Below are 8,549 nucleotides of genomic sequence, written 5' to 3' on the forward strand. Positions count from 1 at the left end.
TGCAGCCATGCCAAAGGATCTCTGCATTAGGGCTATTGCACTTGAAGGGAGTGGGTGGGAATACACGCTGATTTATAGATTTATGATCTTCCTTTAAAGTATGGAATGAAGAATCCCCCCCCCATTTTTGTATGTCTTACACTAACACACTTTCAGAAACAATTTATGATTTTTGTATTTGTTAGTGTAACAGTTATACCTTTTTGTAGCACTTATGTGGGAGGGAGAAACTAAGCTCTTGTTAATTTCCTTTCTGTTATAAACTCCATTTGAATAATTGTGTCTTGCAGTGGACAAATAACATACCAATAAGCTACATATTAAAAGAAAGTTGAAAAGGCCTGAGTTTGATTTTTTTGGTGGTGGTCTTTAGCCATCTTTCAAAGAATGTATGTATAAACAAAAACCCAGTCCTCTGTATCATCTAAAGCAGGGGAAATCCTCAGTTGTTTGCAGAGTGCCTTGCCCATCCCAATCTTTGAAAAAATGCAAGTCTCATCCATCTGGGATCATCCATCTGTCCAAGCCATTCCTAAGATAGAACACACTTGCAAGACTCTCATTCTTACAACTAAGGCAGAATTCATTTACTTAGCATCAGCTATGCCCGGTCCATGCATTACTCATGTAAATAGAAGAGCTATGGTGAAAGGGGACTTCTCCATAACTTCAGAAGCGAGATACATGTGTGCTCCTCTACTGTGGAGGCTCCGGAGCAATTTAGCATCCTGCATGATTATTTAACAATTTATTTATTCATTTACAAATATACTTGGTGAGTATAGGTGGAGGTGCACAGCTTAAAACACTCCAGTAAAGTGATTTCCACCTCCCCACATCACATTCCAGAAAAATTCTTCAGATACTGGACTCCCCAAAGCTCCTCTCATCCCCTCCTCTTGTGTCTCTTGGGCCAGATGTCATTATTATTATTATTATTATTATTATTATTATTATTTATTTATATAGCACCATCAATGTACATGGTGCGTACCTAAAAGAAGCACCTCTTTCTTTACTGTGTGTACTGTGAGCTAGGCAGCGCTGCCTGCGGAAGAATCTCTACCCCATGCAAAGACGCTACTCTGGCCGCTTCCCCCTCGCGTGTTCTTCCATTTGAAAAATCCCCCCTCCCACCCGGTGGCTCTTCCGGCGGCTCCTCCTGCAAAACACTTTTCTCCCTCGGTGTGTTTGTATTTGCGTTTGCGTGCGCGCGGTGGACGAGTTCAGCTCCTGCCTCTCGCTCTCCCCCATGGTGTCATCTCCCCATGACTCTCTTTGGTGTGTTCTCGCACACGCGCACGCAAATACAAACACACCGAGGGAGAAAAGTGTTTTGCAGGAGGAGCCGCCGACGGCAGGATGCGCCAGGAGAGCCGCCGGGTGGGAGAGGGGATTATTCGAATGGAAGAACATGCGAGGGGAAGCAGCCAGAGCAGAGCAGCGTCTTTGAATGGGGTAGAGATTCTTCCGCAGGCGGCGCTGCCTAGCTCACAGTACACACAGTAAAGAAAGAGGTGCTTCTTTTAGGTACGTCGTTAAAAAAGGAGCACGGAAGCGCCTTCGCAACGACGAGTAGATCTGGCCTTGTTCTCCCAGTTTTGTCTTACTCCTTGACTGAAAACAATAAGCTTTATTGTTTCTTTTCACTCAGAGCTCTAGATTACATCACCCTTAGCTGGGAGGGTGAAAGGTGTGCCTCCTGCCCCCTTTGATGTGTCATGGATCTTCTACGTTCCCATGAAGATGCAGCGCCTGAATATCCTGGGCTTTTACCATTATTTTGTCAAGTTCAAGACTCTGGCCAGGTATTGTCTTAAGGAAACCCCACATTGATCCTTCCATTCTAGCAAAGCACCTAACAGTATCAACAGTTAAAATATAGGTCAGCAACTGCCACTCCTGAAATAGCAGGCTGCCATAATAATAATAATAATAATAATAACAACAACAACAACAATTGTTACCCACCTCTCCCTCTGGATCGAGGTGGGGTACAACACAAATACAAGCACAATAAAATACATATAACTAATTAAAACATTTAAAACTAATACATTATTAAAAGCAGCAAATTATTACAAAGGCATCTTAAAATTCAACTGGGTAGGCCTGCCGGAAGAGATCAGTCTTTATGGCTTTCTTAAATTCTGGAAGACTGTTAAGTTGATGAATCTCTCCCGGCAAGCCATTCCACAAACTGGGAGCGGCAGAAGAAAAGGCCCTCCGGGTAATAGTTGTCAGCCTTGTTTTTGTTGGCTGGAGTAAATACTTCCCAGAGGACCTGAGTGTGCGGGGTGGATTGTATGGGAGAAGGCGATCCCGCAGGTAGCCAGGACCCAAACCATGTAGGGCTTTAAAGGTGTTAACCAACACTTTATACTTCTCCCGGAAATTAATTGGCAGCCAGTGATGAGATTTTAAAACTGGTGTAATGTGGTCACCCCTGGTGTGTGTGTGTGGTGGTGGGAGATCCGTGATCCAATTTTCCAATATCTTTTCCTTTGCTTAAAAGCAGCTACATTGTGTATGCAACCCAGATTGGAGTGGGTGTGTGTGTTAGCCCTTGGAAGAAGGCTTTAGCCTTTTCCCCTCATGCCATTTTGCAGATCAAGATCACATACGCATGCACTGGGCTGGCCCAAGATATTTTGCTGCCTAAGGCAAAAGACAAAACAATGTCCCCTTATTTCCATGAGCGCAAGCTGACCAGATAGGTTTCTTCACCACCAGCAACAGGATTGTCTTCCATCGCACCCGAGGACAGCAAGCTAATTTAGGGGCATAGAGTAGCTTCCATGGCACACACACACACACTGTCCTCCACCATCTCCTTGCTTCTTATTGCCCCTCAACATCTGCTACCGGAAGTACCTGTTTCACTCCGCCTAATGTTAGGGCCTTCCCAGGGCATACACACACTAGGGCAAAGGAGAGAGAAATGTACTATATGGGTACTGGTTCCCCCTTCCCTAGGCTAATAGCAGCAGGGGGAGGGGAGATTTTGATGGGAGGAGAAAACATTAAAAGCCTTCCTCTAGCATTGGGATCCAGTCCAATCTGTTCTCTCCCTGCAGCTTCTTCTAAGCAAAGAATAAATATGGAGATCTGATCAGGGTCTCCCCCGCCATTTACTTTGGATCCATAATATTTTGATACCATCAACTAGGGATATTCGCATTGTGCAAAAACTGTTCCGCCTGTGTTTCACAGATTGTCAGGTGCATTTCATTTTGACAATTGTCCATTGACAGAATTGGATTTTTTTTCAGTTTCCACATTTGCACAAATGTGAATTTGTACATGCACAAATGTGCAAATTCTCCCAACATGCTTATTTTAAATCTTTACACTATTGGGGGAAAAAACATTTTTGGACATTTTTTTAATACCATTTTTTTCTAAGATGAAATTTGTGCAAAATTCCCAAATGTTAGGAAAATGTTCTGCAAATCTGTGGACTCTGCCTGACAGGGAGAAAAGCTGGTTTGCTGCAAAATCCACCGGTTAGATTCATAAAAATCAGAACTCAGTTTGTTCCATTGTGAATTTCTCCAATATCCCCACTACTGTCTGCAGTGCTTCCAATTCCAGAAAGTGGTGCTGGGGGATTATTGCTCTATTTTATCCACAGTGATGTTCAACATCTACATGAAACAACTGGGGGAGGTGGTGATATGGACTAAGGTGTCACCATATGAGAATGACATCCTGTCCTATCTTTCCTTTCCGTCAAATCCAGGTGAGGCAGTGGGTGTTCTGAACCAGTGCCTGGGGCCTTAGCTAGGCCTTAGGTTTATCCTGGGATCGTCCTGGGGTCGTCCCTGCCTGCTCCCGGGATATCCTCTGTGTCATTTACATGAACAGGGATGACCCTGGGACGATCCCGGGATAAACCTTAGGTCTAGCTAAGGCCTAAGTGCGGTAATGGGCTGGATGAGCTTCTCAGTCCAAATGAGATGAAGATATTGATCTATTATTATTATTATTATTATTATTATTATTAATAATAATAATAATAATAATAATAATTTATATAGCACCATCAATGTACATGGTGCTGTACAGAGTAAAACAGTAAATAGCAAGACTCTGCCGCATAGGCTTACAATCTAATTTTATGGCAGTTCTTCTGCCCAGCTAAGTGATGTTCAACCTGTTCTGGTGGGGGTTGCATTCTCCCTAAACTTTAGGTACAGAGCACCTTTTATCAGGTTATGCTGATGTACCATCTGCATCCTTACCTGGACAGACATAGCCTAGCTACAGTTATCCACTAGGGGTGTGCATGGACCCCCCGATCCGCTTCTCTTCCAGATCTGCAACTTCTGGATCGTGTCCGCTCCTCTCCACTCCAATCCGCCTATAGTCCGCTCCGGTTCTCTGCGAAGCTCCGGATCGGAGCTCTGCTTTCCCCCCCATAGGCTTGCATTGAAATCCAAAAAACCCTACAACTTTTTTTCTATTAAAGTTAGAAACCTCAAGTTTGGCACCTTGACACCTCATGGACGTATACACACGCATGCCAAGACTCAAGCAAATCCAAGCATCCCCTGATTTTCGGAGAATTTTTGAAAATCGGACATCCCATTTTCAGACATGGGATTTACTCTGACATTTTGATAGATAAAAACTTGGAAGCAGGCACCCTCACAGCTGCCATCTAGATCCACATTTATGGCAAGTTTCAAGCAAATCCCATCATCCCCTGATTTTTGGCGGGGCTTTAACCTCTAACGCATCACCCGTAAGCCCAATTCACACCCCTTTTGATATCTCTGTCAATTTTCACGTTAGAAACCTCAAACTTGGCACCATGATAGCTTATCCATGTATACACATGCATGACAAGCCTCAAGCCAATCCAAGCCTCCCCTGATTTTTGGGGAATTTTTGAAAATCGGACACCCCACTTTCAGACATGGGATTTACTCTGACATTTTGACAGATAAAAATTTGGAAGCAGGCACCCTCACAGATGCCATCTAGATCCACATTCATGGCAAGTTTCAAGCAAATCCCATCATCCCCTAATTTTTGGCGGGGCTTTAACCATTTAACTCACCCCAAATCAAGTCCCATGCTAGAACTATGTCAATTTTCATGTTAGAAACATCAAGTTCGGCACCATGACACCTCATGGACATATACACACATGCCAAGACTCAAGCCAATACAAGCCTCCCCTGATTTTTGGAGAATTTTTGAAAATCGGACACCCCATTTTCAGACATGGGATTTGCTCTGACATTTTGACAGATAATTTTTTTTGAAGTGGGCACCCTCACAGATGCCATCTAGATCGACATTCATGGCAAGTTTCAAGCAAATCCCATCATTCCCCGATTTTTGGCGGGGCTTTAACCTTTTAACTCACCCCAAATCAAGTCCCATGCTAGAACTATGTCAATTTTCACGTTAGAAACCTCAAGTTCGGCACCATGACACCTCATGGACATATACACATGCATGCCACGACTCAAGCCAATCCAAGCCTCCCCTGATTTTTGGGGAATTTTTGAAAACCGGACACCCCAGTATCTCAGGGATTTAAAGCTGCAGACAGCTCAATGGGGCCATTTCAAAGGAAATCCCAACATGCCATGAATTGGGGAATAGATAACCCTAAATATGAATCTTCTTCCACACTTGAAAAATTGATTTGAACTTCAAAAAGTCTAAGTGAGCGCAGGAAGGACTTCTCCCGAGTCAAAGCAACACACACACAAACCATCCCTGCGAGGCGGGCAGGGGAGGAGGGAGGGAAGGCAGGCAGGCAGCAGACATTTCTGGGGGCACAAGGAAATGAGCCAAGGATAGTTTCAAAGCCAGTTATGCAAACCATCCCTGTGAGGTGGGAGCAGCACAGAGAGATGCCTTTTCTTTTGCATCCCATAACTAACTAGGAGGCTAGGAGGATAAGAGTAAAGCTTTGTGATCCTTGCTTCAGAGTTGATTGACTGCACTGTGATCACAGCCATTATTAAACAACAACAACAATAATAACATTAATAATAGCAGTACTAATTAATATTAATAGCAATAATAATAATAACAACAACAATAAGGAGTTGAACCACAATGAAAGCCTGCCTGACTTCACTGAAGAGGAAAAGCCAGGAGAGCTTGGGCTATGGGGTGTAAATATAAAATGGAATAAATAAATAAATAAATAAATAAACAAAGGAGGGGTGGAATTAAAAGCAGTAGTGTTGCTGAATAAACAACAAGAAGAATTTTTTAAAAAAAGGCTATGTCTGTCTTTTACCAGTAAGAGGAAAGTGGACGTGCCCAGGGGGAGGGGGATATGCCAATTTTTGACTGGCCCTAAGTTAGTACCAGTCTTAAGAAGCTACCTGCCACTTCAACTCATGACAGGCATTAGCGTCAGTCTCTCCACTGGGTTACTCTTTGGAGGGCTCTGATGACCCTCCAGGGTGGGAGAGTGTGTGCACTGGGCATGTCCACATGCCCTAGGGGACCTCATCCCCTTGCACCACATCTATTCAGTTGTTCACCAAGGTTAGGGTGGGTAGCAGTGCTGTGTTTCCTTTCTGTTATTTATTTGCCTAGTATATGATTTCAGGTTGTGTTTGTGCATTTGGTGGGGCTACTGTTTTAAAAAACACTGGGAAAAGTCCGTTCAGACTAAGAAAGAGAAGTTTCCCAGTATCCCAAGTTACTAGTATCCCGTTTTGCCTATCCCCTCCTCCAACTTTGGGATCATGTGATCATGAATCTGCCTCTCAGCACTTCAAAAAGGTACTTCTCCCGCTTTTTTTACCCGATTTTTAAAAAAATTATAGCAAGTGAACCGCACTACGCCAGCCACAACTCTCTAAGCACAAGAAATTTCAGAAAGATAGCTTTAAAAACAACACAGTTATGCCTTAATCTTTTCCGCAATGCAATCCTATGGGCAAAACGATCCAAAATGGCGGGCGGAGCGCGCCGCGAAAAGAGAAGCACTTCTCCTATGGCCGCTTCTCTTCGCCATGCTTCTAAGGGTCCGTGGTCCGCTTCTACTCCACCTCTGGGCAAGGCGGAGCAGGCCAATTCGCTTCTGATTCTCCGATTCTAATCGGAGCAGAGCACATCCCTATCCACGCTCTGGTAGCCTCGTGTTTGGATTGCTGAGGGTCTGCCTTTGAAAATGGCCTGAAAATTCAGCTGATCCAAAATATGCAGAATATTGTTAATGGGCCTCTATCATATTATACCAGTGCATTATGATCTGCACCGGCTGCCAGTCCATTTCCAGTACTGCAAAGCCCTAAACCTAAAAAACTCTAAATGGCTTGGGGCCAGGTTATCTGAAGAATAGTCTTCTTCTGTATATAGTAGCCCCGGCCCTCACATCATCCCCAGAGGCCTTTCTCTGGTGCCCCGATTGTGGAATGCTCTCCCCAGAGGCTTGCCTGGTGCCTATGTTGTCATCTTTTCAGTAGCAGGTGAAGATCTTTTTATTTTCCCAGGCTTTTTAGCCCTTCAGTTTTCAAAAAATGTGTTAGTGCATTTTTAGATCTTTGCACTTTTATCTTGGTTCTTTCTGTTATAACTGTGTGGAATTTTTATTATTATTATTATTATTATTATTATTATTATTATTTGCTATGTTATTGTATTTAATGATTTTTAAAGTTTGTTTTGTGAACTGCCCAGGGATTTGGCAGTACAGAAACGTAATGTATAAACAAATAAATATTGTGCATGTATTTGTGTGTGTGTGTGTGTGTGTGTGTGTGTGTATACTAGCTGCAGTATCAATTGAAGATATTATTCATGTACTTCTAGAATGTTCTATCTATAATGATTTTAGAACCAAAGATATTTATCTGTTGCTAAGATTGTTGAAGAGTTCATATCTTGTAAAGGTTTGTTTTTTATTGTCTAATGCTGTCAAATATATATCTTTCAGAACATTTCTTATCAACACTCTACAGGTGCATGCTATAAAGTTTAAAGGCTATATGGAAAATTATTCAACTTTTGATGTCAATTAGTAGTTTTAAATTCTATAATCCCCCCCATTGTAATTGTGTATATTGGCAATTTGCTAAGATACAATAAACTCTCTCTTCAGCTGCAGTAGCCTCCTCCAGACGCGCTGGGCTACAACCCCTCCACCATCTGTCTAGGGATGATGGGAATTGTAGTCCGACACAATGCGCAGGGGGGCGCCAGTTGGAGAAGGTGAGTCTTCAAGAGTGCCAACTCTAGGAAATGTCTTGGTAACAAGGCATTCCCCAGAGAGGCAAAACAAGGGGGGCCCTTAGTGATGATTTCTGGTACCAGAAAATGCGCCCCGTTCCTGATGAGCAGGGGCCGGTGGCGCGGAGCCCCTTCTGAAAACCAGCAAGCGGCCGCGTTGGCTTTGGGACGCCGACAGCGCGGCTCGCTCTCCGGTCGCCGCAAGCCCGCAGCGGGGCTGGTGAATCCCTCGCCGAACCTGGCACTGGAGGGCGCCTCTGCAGCGCCGGCGGGGGCGGAGCCGCAGTCCTGGCCAATGAGGGGGAAGCCCCGCTCGCTCTCCGGGCGAGCGCGTCAAA

Source organism: Elgaria multicarinata, chromosome 5 (assembly GCF_023053635.1).
Source record: "Elgaria multicarinata webbii isolate HBS135686 ecotype San Diego chromosome 5, rElgMul1.1.pri, whole genome shotgun sequence".
Classification (NCBI taxonomy): domain Eukaryota; kingdom Metazoa; phylum Chordata; class Lepidosauria; order Squamata; family Anguidae; genus Elgaria; species Elgaria multicarinata.